The following is a 10042-nucleotide window of genomic DNA, read 5'->3' on the forward strand; positions in this document are numbered from 1 at the left end:
TTATCCATTAGTAATAGAGAAATACAGAAATATCAATATCTAATTGCCAAATCAATGATTCTTCCTTTAGATTCTGGCAGATTTTGCCTCATGTATTTTGGGGATCCATTGTTAGGATTGTATACATTGATTATTGTTATGTTTTCTAATGTATTGACTCAAGACAATGTACCAATTCTAGTGGCTTCACAGATCTATATTACCTGCCAGTTCTCTGAAGGTGTGAAGATTCTAGAGGGTGGTTCTTTAATGCATGGCCTCTGGTTTAGTAGCTGCCACATCACCTGGGAATACTATTGCCAAGTTTGCAAACAAAAACCCAGGACACCAACATAAACTTGAATTTTGACTCATGAAAGAAAATTGTGTATGTTTCATTGAGTACCTAAAATTCATATTTATCTGTCAGCCCCACCTGGGAGTGTTTTTGAAATGCAGAATCAAGAATTCCATCTCAGACCTATTGAATAGGAGTCTGCATTTTAATGAGAGCTTTTGATAAGTTCCATGAATATTAACATACCAGAAGTGTTGGACCGAGTTTGACTGAAGTCAGGAAGAGTCAGGTGGAGTATCACAGAGTGATATCTTAGCTATGAATTCAAAGCAGCAATAGGAATACATGCTTTTGAAGAGAGTTTATGATCGCTGGTTCTGCTCATTTCTGCAAATCCCCATTTAAACAATTTACTGGATTTCCTTAATGTCATGTGTAATAAAAGCCATTTCCAAATTAGTTGTAGCTCTTGGCTTTAAGTGTTATAAAGTAATAAAAGGAAAATAATTCAGAAATGTAGCCATTGGGATATTATATTTTGAATAAACTTTCTGTTTTAATTATATTAAAGACATTTGGCGAAAGCCATTATGGACTTTATAAATCTCAAGGCACCTAGAAGTGGTAATGGATTGTTCTCCGTCACCACCACATCTCATCCTAAATTCATGTCCTTTTAGACTTTCATTTCCCTAATGATCACGTTGTTTACTATAATTGCTTTTTAACAATTATTTCAGCTATTTCACCTAAATATATCTGCACTGAACGTTTATCTGTAAATTAATTAGCCTTTATTTATTGGACGTACATGTGTAATAAAATGTAATATTTCTATTATATGTTACATATATGTACATATATGTATGTGTGCCAATGCTAAGTCGATCAGTCGTGTCCGACTCTTTGTGATGCCATGTACTGTAGTCCATCAAGCTCCTCTGTCCATGGGATTCTCCAGGCAAGAATACTGGAGTGGGTTGTCATTTCCTCCTCCAGGGGTTCTTCCTGACACAGGTGTCGAACCTGCGTCTCTTATGTCTCCTGCATTGGCAGATGGGTTCTTTACCACTGGCACCACCTGGGAAGCGCCAACATATATCTATTCTGAAATATAATTCTATATATCAGAAATTACAATCCTTAATTACTTTTTAAAAATAACAACAATTAAGTAACACTGTTTTTTATTTCAGAGATTTTTGTGCTTTTTTCTCAGTTTGGAAAATCCCATTATTTTATTTTTTTCTCTGGCATTTCTAAAAATTGAAGTATAGTTGATCTAGAATTTTGTGTTAATTTCAGTTTACAGTATACTACAATCATTCAGTATATAATTGTTGTTGTTCTTCAGTTGCCCATTCATGTCCAACTTTTTACGACCCTGTGGACTACAGCACACTAGGCCTCCCTGTCCTCACAATCTCCCAATGTTTGCCCAAGTTCTTGTCCATTGGATTGGTGGTACCATACAGCCATTTCATCCTCTGATGCCCTCTTCTCCTTCTGCCCTCAATCTTTCCCAGCATTAGGGAAAGTACATAATATATTCCCATCTATTGATATGTATGTATCCTTTTTCAGATTTTTTTCCTTATCAGTTCAATCACCCAGTAGTGTCTGACTCTTTGCAACCCCATAGACTGCAGCACGCCAGACTTCCCTGTCCATCACCAATTCTCGAACCTTACTTAAACTCATGTCCATCGAGTCAGTGATGCCATCCAACCATCTCGTTCTCTGTCATCCCCTTCTCCTCCTGCTTCAATCTTTCCCAGAATCAGGGTCTTTTCCAGTGAGTCAGTTCTTCGTATCAGGTGGCCAAAGTATTGGAGCTTCAGCATCAGTCCTTCTAGTGAGTATTCCAGGTTGATTTCCTTTAGGCTTGACTGGTTTGATCTCCTTGCCGTCCAAGGGACTCTCAAGAGTCTTCTCCAGCGCCACAGTTCAAAAGAAGTGTAGTTCCCTGTGCTGTACAGTAAGTCCTTGTTGGTTGTCTATTTTATGTATGGTGGTGTGTATCTGTTAATCACAGACTCCTAATTTGTTTCTTTCCCCTCTCCCTTTTGGTAACTATGTTTGCTTTTTATGTCTGTGAGTCCATTTCTGTTTTATAAATAAGTTCACTTGTATCTTTTCTTTTTTTTTTTTGGTTCCACATAAAGTGAACTGTGGTGTTGGAGAAGACTCTTGAGAGTCCCTTGGACTGCAAGGAGATCCAACCAGTCCATTCTAAAGGAGATCAGTCCTGGGTGTTCATTGGAAGGACTGATGCTAAAACTGAAACTCCAATACTTTGGCCACCTCATGTGACAAGTTGACTCACTGGAAAAGAGTCTGATGCTGGGAGGGATTGGGGATGGGAGGAGACGGGGACGACAGAGAATGAGATGGCTGGATGGCATCACCGACTCGATGGACATGAGTTTGAGTGAACTCGGGGAGTTGGTGATGGACAGGGAGACCTGGCGTGCTGTGATTCATGGGGTCGCAAAGAGTCGGACACGACTGAGTGACTGAACTGAACTGAACTGAACTGAAAGTAGTGTTACATGATGTTTATCTTTGTCTGGCTCCCTTCACAATGGAATATTACTCAGCCATAAAGAATAAAATAATGCCACTTGTAGCAACATAGATGGATCTAGAGATTATCATATTAAGTGAAATAAGTCAGACAGAGGTTTTTGTGTCTTAATAACCACATGGTGATCTCTCATCGAATCACTGGAAGTAGGAGCTGCTGAGCAAGGGTGAACTGTGGCAGCCCCTTCCAGCCACACCACTCTCTTCCACTGTCACCCTTGCCCGATTATGTCAGCTCTACACTCCACTGCTTCTTCATCTTTAAAATGAGAATTCTGTCACACTTACTTTTCCGGTGCTGCTGTGTGGGCCAGATTTGAAGAGACATACAATTAAAACATTGCTCAGCTGAATGTCCAGTGATACACTAATGATCTCTACTCAAAATATGCTGTTTTTTACTAATATAGTCATTATACACTCCATGTAGACTTTTATGAAATTGTAATTCTTCTGAGGAGAGGAATACATGTTATCTGAATGTTTCGGTAAGGGAATTCCCTGGCAGTCCAATAGTTAGGACTTGGTGCTTTCGTTCCTAGGGTAAAGGTTTGATCCCTGGTTGGGGAACTAAGATCCTGTAAATCTTGCAGCCTCCCCACCAAAAATTAATGATACGGTTTATTTTGCTTTAAATAGAGTTAAGCCCAGGTGTTGGTAATTATTAGCAAGGGAGCGAAAAAGGAAGCAGCTTGGGTGGCAGACCAATGGTAGCCATATGGAAAAGACAGATTTAGTGAAGATAAATAAAGCCAGGCTCAAGCTAAGCCCTCTAATTAAACCCTTTCATCTACTCTAGGAATGCAGCTGATGCAAAATATTCACACGTGTTCCTCACATCAAAAAAGAATGTATTAATATATGTGTCATAACTGATCCTGTCTATATTTAAGCATTTGTTGACTCCACGTCACTCCAGATCCATTAAAATATTTCCGAAGTTGTCTTGGAAGTTATCATTTAGTCTGCATAAATGGCTGAAGAACTTCTTGCCAGTCTTACTGGTTCATCTTCTTACGTAATTGCAACTTTGTCCTCATCTTTACTCTGGGGAGTTTAATGATCATGAAGCTGCCATGCTTTTAAGTTTTTAGGGTGATATCGTTTGACCAGCCTTTATAGAATGCTACTGAGATAACCTGGCTTTAGGGAATTTTCATAGTCTTTTCATTATTAACTCTCAGGCAACTGGTCACTATTTCTCAGGGGATATTTTTGTTTGTTTGTTAATAAGTAATCTTTTAGAGCACTTTCAGATTTATAGCAAAATTGAACAGGAAGTACAGAGTCCCCATATATGCCCTTCTTCCTCCTAACACAGTTTCTGCAGCTTTTAGCAACTTACATTATTGTGTTGTTTAATATCTGTTGCAATTCATGAACCAATATCAGTACATTTTTATTAACTAAAGTCTATAGTTTACATCAAGAGGCTTTTTAGTTCCTCTTCACTTTCTGCCATAAGGGCTAGAGTGAAAAAGCTGTCTTAAAGCTCAACATTCAGAAAACTAAGATCATGGCATCTGGTCCCACCACTTCATGGCAAAGAGATGGGTAAACAGTGGAAACAGTGTCAGACTTTATTTTGGGGGGCTCCAAAATCACTGCAGATGCTGATTGCAGCCATGAAATTAAAAGACGCTTACTCCTTGAAAGGAAAGTTATGCCCAACCTAGATAGCATATTAAAAAGCAGAGACATTACTTTGCCAACAAAGGTCCGTCTAGTCAAGGCTATGGTTTTTCCCGTGGTCATGTATGGATGTGAGAGTTGGACTGTGAAGAAAGCTGATTGCTGAAGAATTGATGCTTTTGAACTGTGGTGCTGGAGAAGACTCTTGAGAGTCCCTTGGACTGAAAGGAGATCCAGCCAGTCCATTCTAAAGGAGATCAATCCTGGGTGTTCATTGGAAAGACTGATGCTAAAGCTGAAACTCCAATGCTTTGGCCACCTCATGCGACGAGTTGACTCACTGGAAAAGACTCTGGTTCTGGGAGGGATTGGGTGCAGGAGGAGATGGGGACGACAGAGAATGAGATGGCTGGATGGCATCACCGACTTGATGGACATGAGTTTGAGTGAACTCTGGGAGTTGGTGATGGACAGGGAGGCCTGGCGTGCTGTGATTCATGGGGTCGCAAAGAGTCAGACACAACCGAGCGACTGAACTGAACTGAACTGAACTAGGAAGATGTTGATATCTCATTGTTTTTTAATTTGAAATTCACCAACAGTTGTATCCAACTCTTTGCAACCCTCTGGACTGTAGCCTGCCAGGCTCGTCTGTCCATAGTGTTTTTAGGCAAGAATACTGGAGTGGGTTGCCATTTTCTCCTCCAGAGGATCTTCCCAACGCAGGGATCGAACCTGTGTTTCCTGTGTCTCCCACATCGCAGGCAGATTTTTTTACCCACTGAGCCATCAGGGAAGTCCTTAATAGTACACATTGTTGAGCATATTTTCATATGCATAGTTATCTTTTGTGTATCTTCTTTGGTGAGATACTCAGATATTTTGCCTACTGTTAAACTGGATTGTTTATTTTATTATTATTATTAAAGATGCTGCATTTTGGTGTATTTCCTTGGTTCTGGAACCATACCACAAACCTTGAAACTAGTACTCAATACAATGTACCTGAGTTATTTGTTTGGAAAGACACAGAAAGGGGTAAAAGACATAGAATTAAGAAATCACTTACGATAATTCTCATTGATTTTTGTCAGTTAATCAGTCCTTTGCTAGCTTTTGTGCATAGAAGGAAAATGAGCATCCCTGCCCCTCCTCCTGTTGTGCCCTAGGAGCTAAAACAGTCAGCTGGCATCAGCAAGCCCGCATCAGGGGACACCCCAGGAATGCTAGAGCAAGGGTGTAAACAGAACATTCAGGGCTGTAGTTTGAAGGCTCTGTGTGCATGCTCCCAGCATCATGGGCTTCCTCTCATTAAGGCTAATCTCCTACCAAGGCCCCGAAAGCCCAAACTGCCTGCAATAGAGGCCAACACTGAGCCTTCACTTGACACTGTTTATTGGAGAGAATACCATCTCTTGGGGGAAAGTTGACCATACTGGACTCCTTCCGCCCTGGGAAAGGCAGAGCTTGGTCTTGACAGAGAAGAAGCATGTTTTGGATGTTGGTTTGCCTTTCCTGACACGGAAGGCCTCATTTACTGAAACGGTCCAAGTGCTCGGGTCCTCCATCACACGGAGTCAGCCTGAGGAATCCACTTCACAGGAAAGAAGGTGTTTCTGTGGGCGCAGAAAGCTGCCCTACCAGCCTTGTCACCTCCTGTGCCACTTGTGGGCAGCCAGCTCACAGGTAGCACGGCTGGGGGTCACAGGTCAGAGGTGACATCCTGAGAGGACAGGGTCTCATCCTTGGAGTTGCAGGATATATTCTAAATGAGCAATGGGGCTGTGTCCCTGATGGTTAAACTACTTAGGTCAAGGAATCAGTGGTAAAGGTATAGGTATGAATCCGCGAGTGTTACTCCCGGTGACTTGTATTTGTTCTCCCTGCCTCTCCTGCACTGGACTCTGCAGATGCTCTTGTTCCTATGAAGAACCAGGAAGCATAGGACTTCAAGCGGTTATGCTGCTCAGGCTCGTTGGATCTTACCCCAAGAGGCTGGCAGGTGACAAGTGGAGTCGCCTTCCTGGGAGGGATAGTGGTCCCTGATGATTGAGGCGAGATGGGGGTGCTTTCATAATATGGGATAATGGAGAAATATGTCTTCCTTCCTTCATGAAAGGCAATTTATTCCATCACCTCTGCATTCTCCCTGCCTAATTTTGAGACTAACTGGACAGACTTGGCCTGAGAGGAGCATAGTTACTGGGGGTTAGACGTGTCTCATGAATGAAGGTCTCGGACAAAGCACAATTTGAGTCACCTGGACCACTGTAGATGAGGGCTGAGTGCACGGGGAGCTGGGAATGACGCCAGGAGGGCCTGAGACCATCTCAAGGGACTGGAGCTGCCGCTCCTTCCACAGCTGTCCCTCTGGTGTCGAAGGACACTGGTTCCAGGACCCCTGAGACACCAATGTCCTTGGGTGTACTGAATGGCCTGGGGCTGTCTGCATTGGCTATCTGAGGATGCGTAATGCCAAGAGCTGGTTATACTACCTCCCCCTTCAGATGTACCCTTGGGAAGAGAGGCACCACCAAATCTTAGTGCTGTTTGCAGAGATCATAAGACAATTGGGTCTGAGTGGCTTGAGGGGTGGATGATAGCTGGCACCATAACTCAGATCCAGATCCCACTTTGGGAATTAAAGACATTCACTGAGCGGTAGAGAATCCTGCCAGCTGACAGTCCGGGTATCAGCTCAACCTGTGGATTGCTCTCCTCTGAGTTAAAGAGACTGGCATTGCCCGAGGTCACGCTTCTTTCCACGGGGCAGCCTGTATCCACCTACTGGTCCGTGCAGGAGCACCAAGGCTCTCGCTTCTCAGCTGATGTCAAGACAGCATTAACGGGCCGCCTCATCCCGAGTTCCGCGTGTCCTACTCACTTGGTGTCTCTGACGGTGACAGCAGCGCCCACGCGCCCGGTCCCCATTCCTGCGTCATCTCTCTCCACTGGTGGAGGGCACATGATCCTAACCGTCCTGAGGGCTACCGGGTCTGAATCTGCCTCCGGGGATCCCCACCAGCAAGGGTCATATTTTATGTATCCATTTGGGGGATGCTTTAGTTATTTATTTAAAAAAATTGTTTGAACGGTACTTGATTTACAATGTTGTATTAGTTTCAAGTGCACAGCGAAGTGATTCACTTATGTGTGTGTGTGTACATATATATGTCTGTGTATGTATATATAGTTGTTGCTGTCATTCAGTCACTCAGGCGTGTCAAACTCTTTGTGACTCCAGGGACTGCAGCACGCCAGGCTTTCTGGTCCTCCACCATCTCCTGGAGCTTGCTCAAACTCATGTCCATTGAGGTGGTGATGCCATCGAACCGTCTCATCCTTTGTGGTCACCTCCTCCTGTCTTCAATTTTACCACAAAGAGTTGGACACAACTGAGCGACTAAGCTCAGCACATGGCATACATACAAATATATATATATATTCTTTTCAGCTTCTTTCCCATTACATGTCATAATCAGATACTGAGTATAGTTGCCTGGGGTATGCAATAGGTCTTTTATAGAGAGTAGTCTGTATATGTTAACCCCAAGCTCCTGATTTATCCCTCCCCCTACCCCACGTTTCTCCTTTGGTAACCATAAGTTTGTTTTTGAAATCTGTGATTCTTTTTCTGTTTGTAAGTTTATTTATGGTAGTGGTGGTTTAGTCGCTAAGTGTTGCTAAGAAGTGTCTCTTCTGTAATTCCATGAACTGTAGCCTGCCAGAATCCTCTGTCCATGGGATTTCTCAGGCAAGAATACTGGAGTGGGGTTGCCATTTCCTTCTCCAGGGGATCTTCCTAACCCAGGGATGGAACCCGTGTGTCCTGCATTGGCAGACGAATTTTTTTTTTTTAACCACTGAGCCACCAGGGAAGACCAGGTTCATTTATATAACTTTTTAAAAATAGATTCCACATATGGATGATATCATATGGTATTTGTTTTCCTCCATCTGACTTACTTCACTTAGTGTGATCATCTCTTGGTCTTTTAGAAGTTATTTCAGGAGTGACATCATTGACATGGCAGAGTAGGCACTGCCAAGACCTCACCCCCTAGAGAAATACTGACAATATGGAAAGACAAACCGAAACTGTCAGGATCAGATTTGTCAGAACGCCAGAAAACACACGAAAGTTTAGAGTAGACCCATGAGCGCTGGGTTGGGGAAAAGGCAACTTGAAAATGATGGGAAATCTTTGTGATGTTTTCACTTGCTCTTACCCCAGGGCAATGACTAATTCTGTAATATCAAAATCACCTGGAGAAGAGAGCTTCGGGCACACAAATAGAGGCAAAAAGCCAGCAGAGTGTGGTCATTGTAGTTGCCGTGTCCTCAGTTCAGTTCAGTCGCTCAGTCGTGTCCGACTCTTTGTGACCCCATGAATCACAGCACGCCAGTTCTCCCTGTCTATCACCAACTCCCGGAGTTCACCCAAACTCATGTCCATCGAGTCAGTGATGCCATCCAGCCATCTCATTCTCTGTCATCCCCGTCTCCTCTGACCCCCAATTCTTCCTAGCATCAGAGTCTTTTCCAGTGAGTCAACTCTCTCATGAGGTGGCCCAAGTATTGGAGTTTCAGCTTTAGCATCAGTCTTTCCAATGGACACCCAGGACTGATCTACTTTAGAATGGACTGGTTAGATCTCCGTGCAGTCCAAGGGACTCTCAAGAGTCTTCTCCAGCACCACAGTTCAAAAGCATCAATTCTTCAGCTATCAGCTTTCTTCACAGTCCAACTCTCACATCCATACATGACCACTGGAAAAACCATAGGCTTGACTAGACGGACCTTGGTTGGCAAAGTAATGTCTTTGCTTTTTAATATGCTATCTAGGTTGGTCATAACTTTCCTTCCAAGGAGTAAGCGTCTTTTAATTTCCTGGCTGCAATCAGCATCAGAGGGGTCTAAATGCAGCTGAGATCCAGAAATGTGTGTTTGCCCCCTTTCTACCAAACAGGAAATGTGCTTCCAGCTGAAAATGAAACAATCAAGAGAAAAGTATTGCTGAGTGATCATCTGTTAACAATAATGTTTTCCCCCTAAATTGTGTATCACAATCTGTATGTCATTAATTATGCTTTAAAAATATGATTTCTAATTGTAATAATGTATCTTGTCACCTGGATGTACATTATCTTATACAGCTGTGAGGCTGATATTGATCATTCATATCCTTCTGTCTTTTTTCTGTTGTCAATACTATGAGGGCTACCCTTTTGTCTGGGGGGCGGTGTTGTATTCATTTCACTACTCATATGTTCAACAAATACAGACACACTTATTCCTAGAGATTGTAAATTTTTCCATTGTGCTTATACTCAGGAAGCATTCATTGTGCCTCAAGAAAAGTTCAATATTCTGTTATGTTTATAGAAATAATTATTGATTCAAAATATTAAGAATCTCTCATTTATAGTACATTGATAGCTGTATTAAGGATTCACTCTTATTCATTAAAATATTATATCTCAGTAAAATCTTGAATTTTTCCACATGTATAGTTTAATTATTTTTTCTTAATGTTTTTATATTTTT

This window comes from Moschus berezovskii, chromosome 26, assembly GCF_049115385.1.
Source record: "Moschus berezovskii isolate FMDL1 chromosome 26, NW_MosBer_1.0, whole genome shotgun sequence".
In the NCBI taxonomy this organism is placed as follows: Eukaryota; Metazoa; Chordata; class Mammalia; order Artiodactyla; family Moschidae; genus Moschus; species Moschus berezovskii.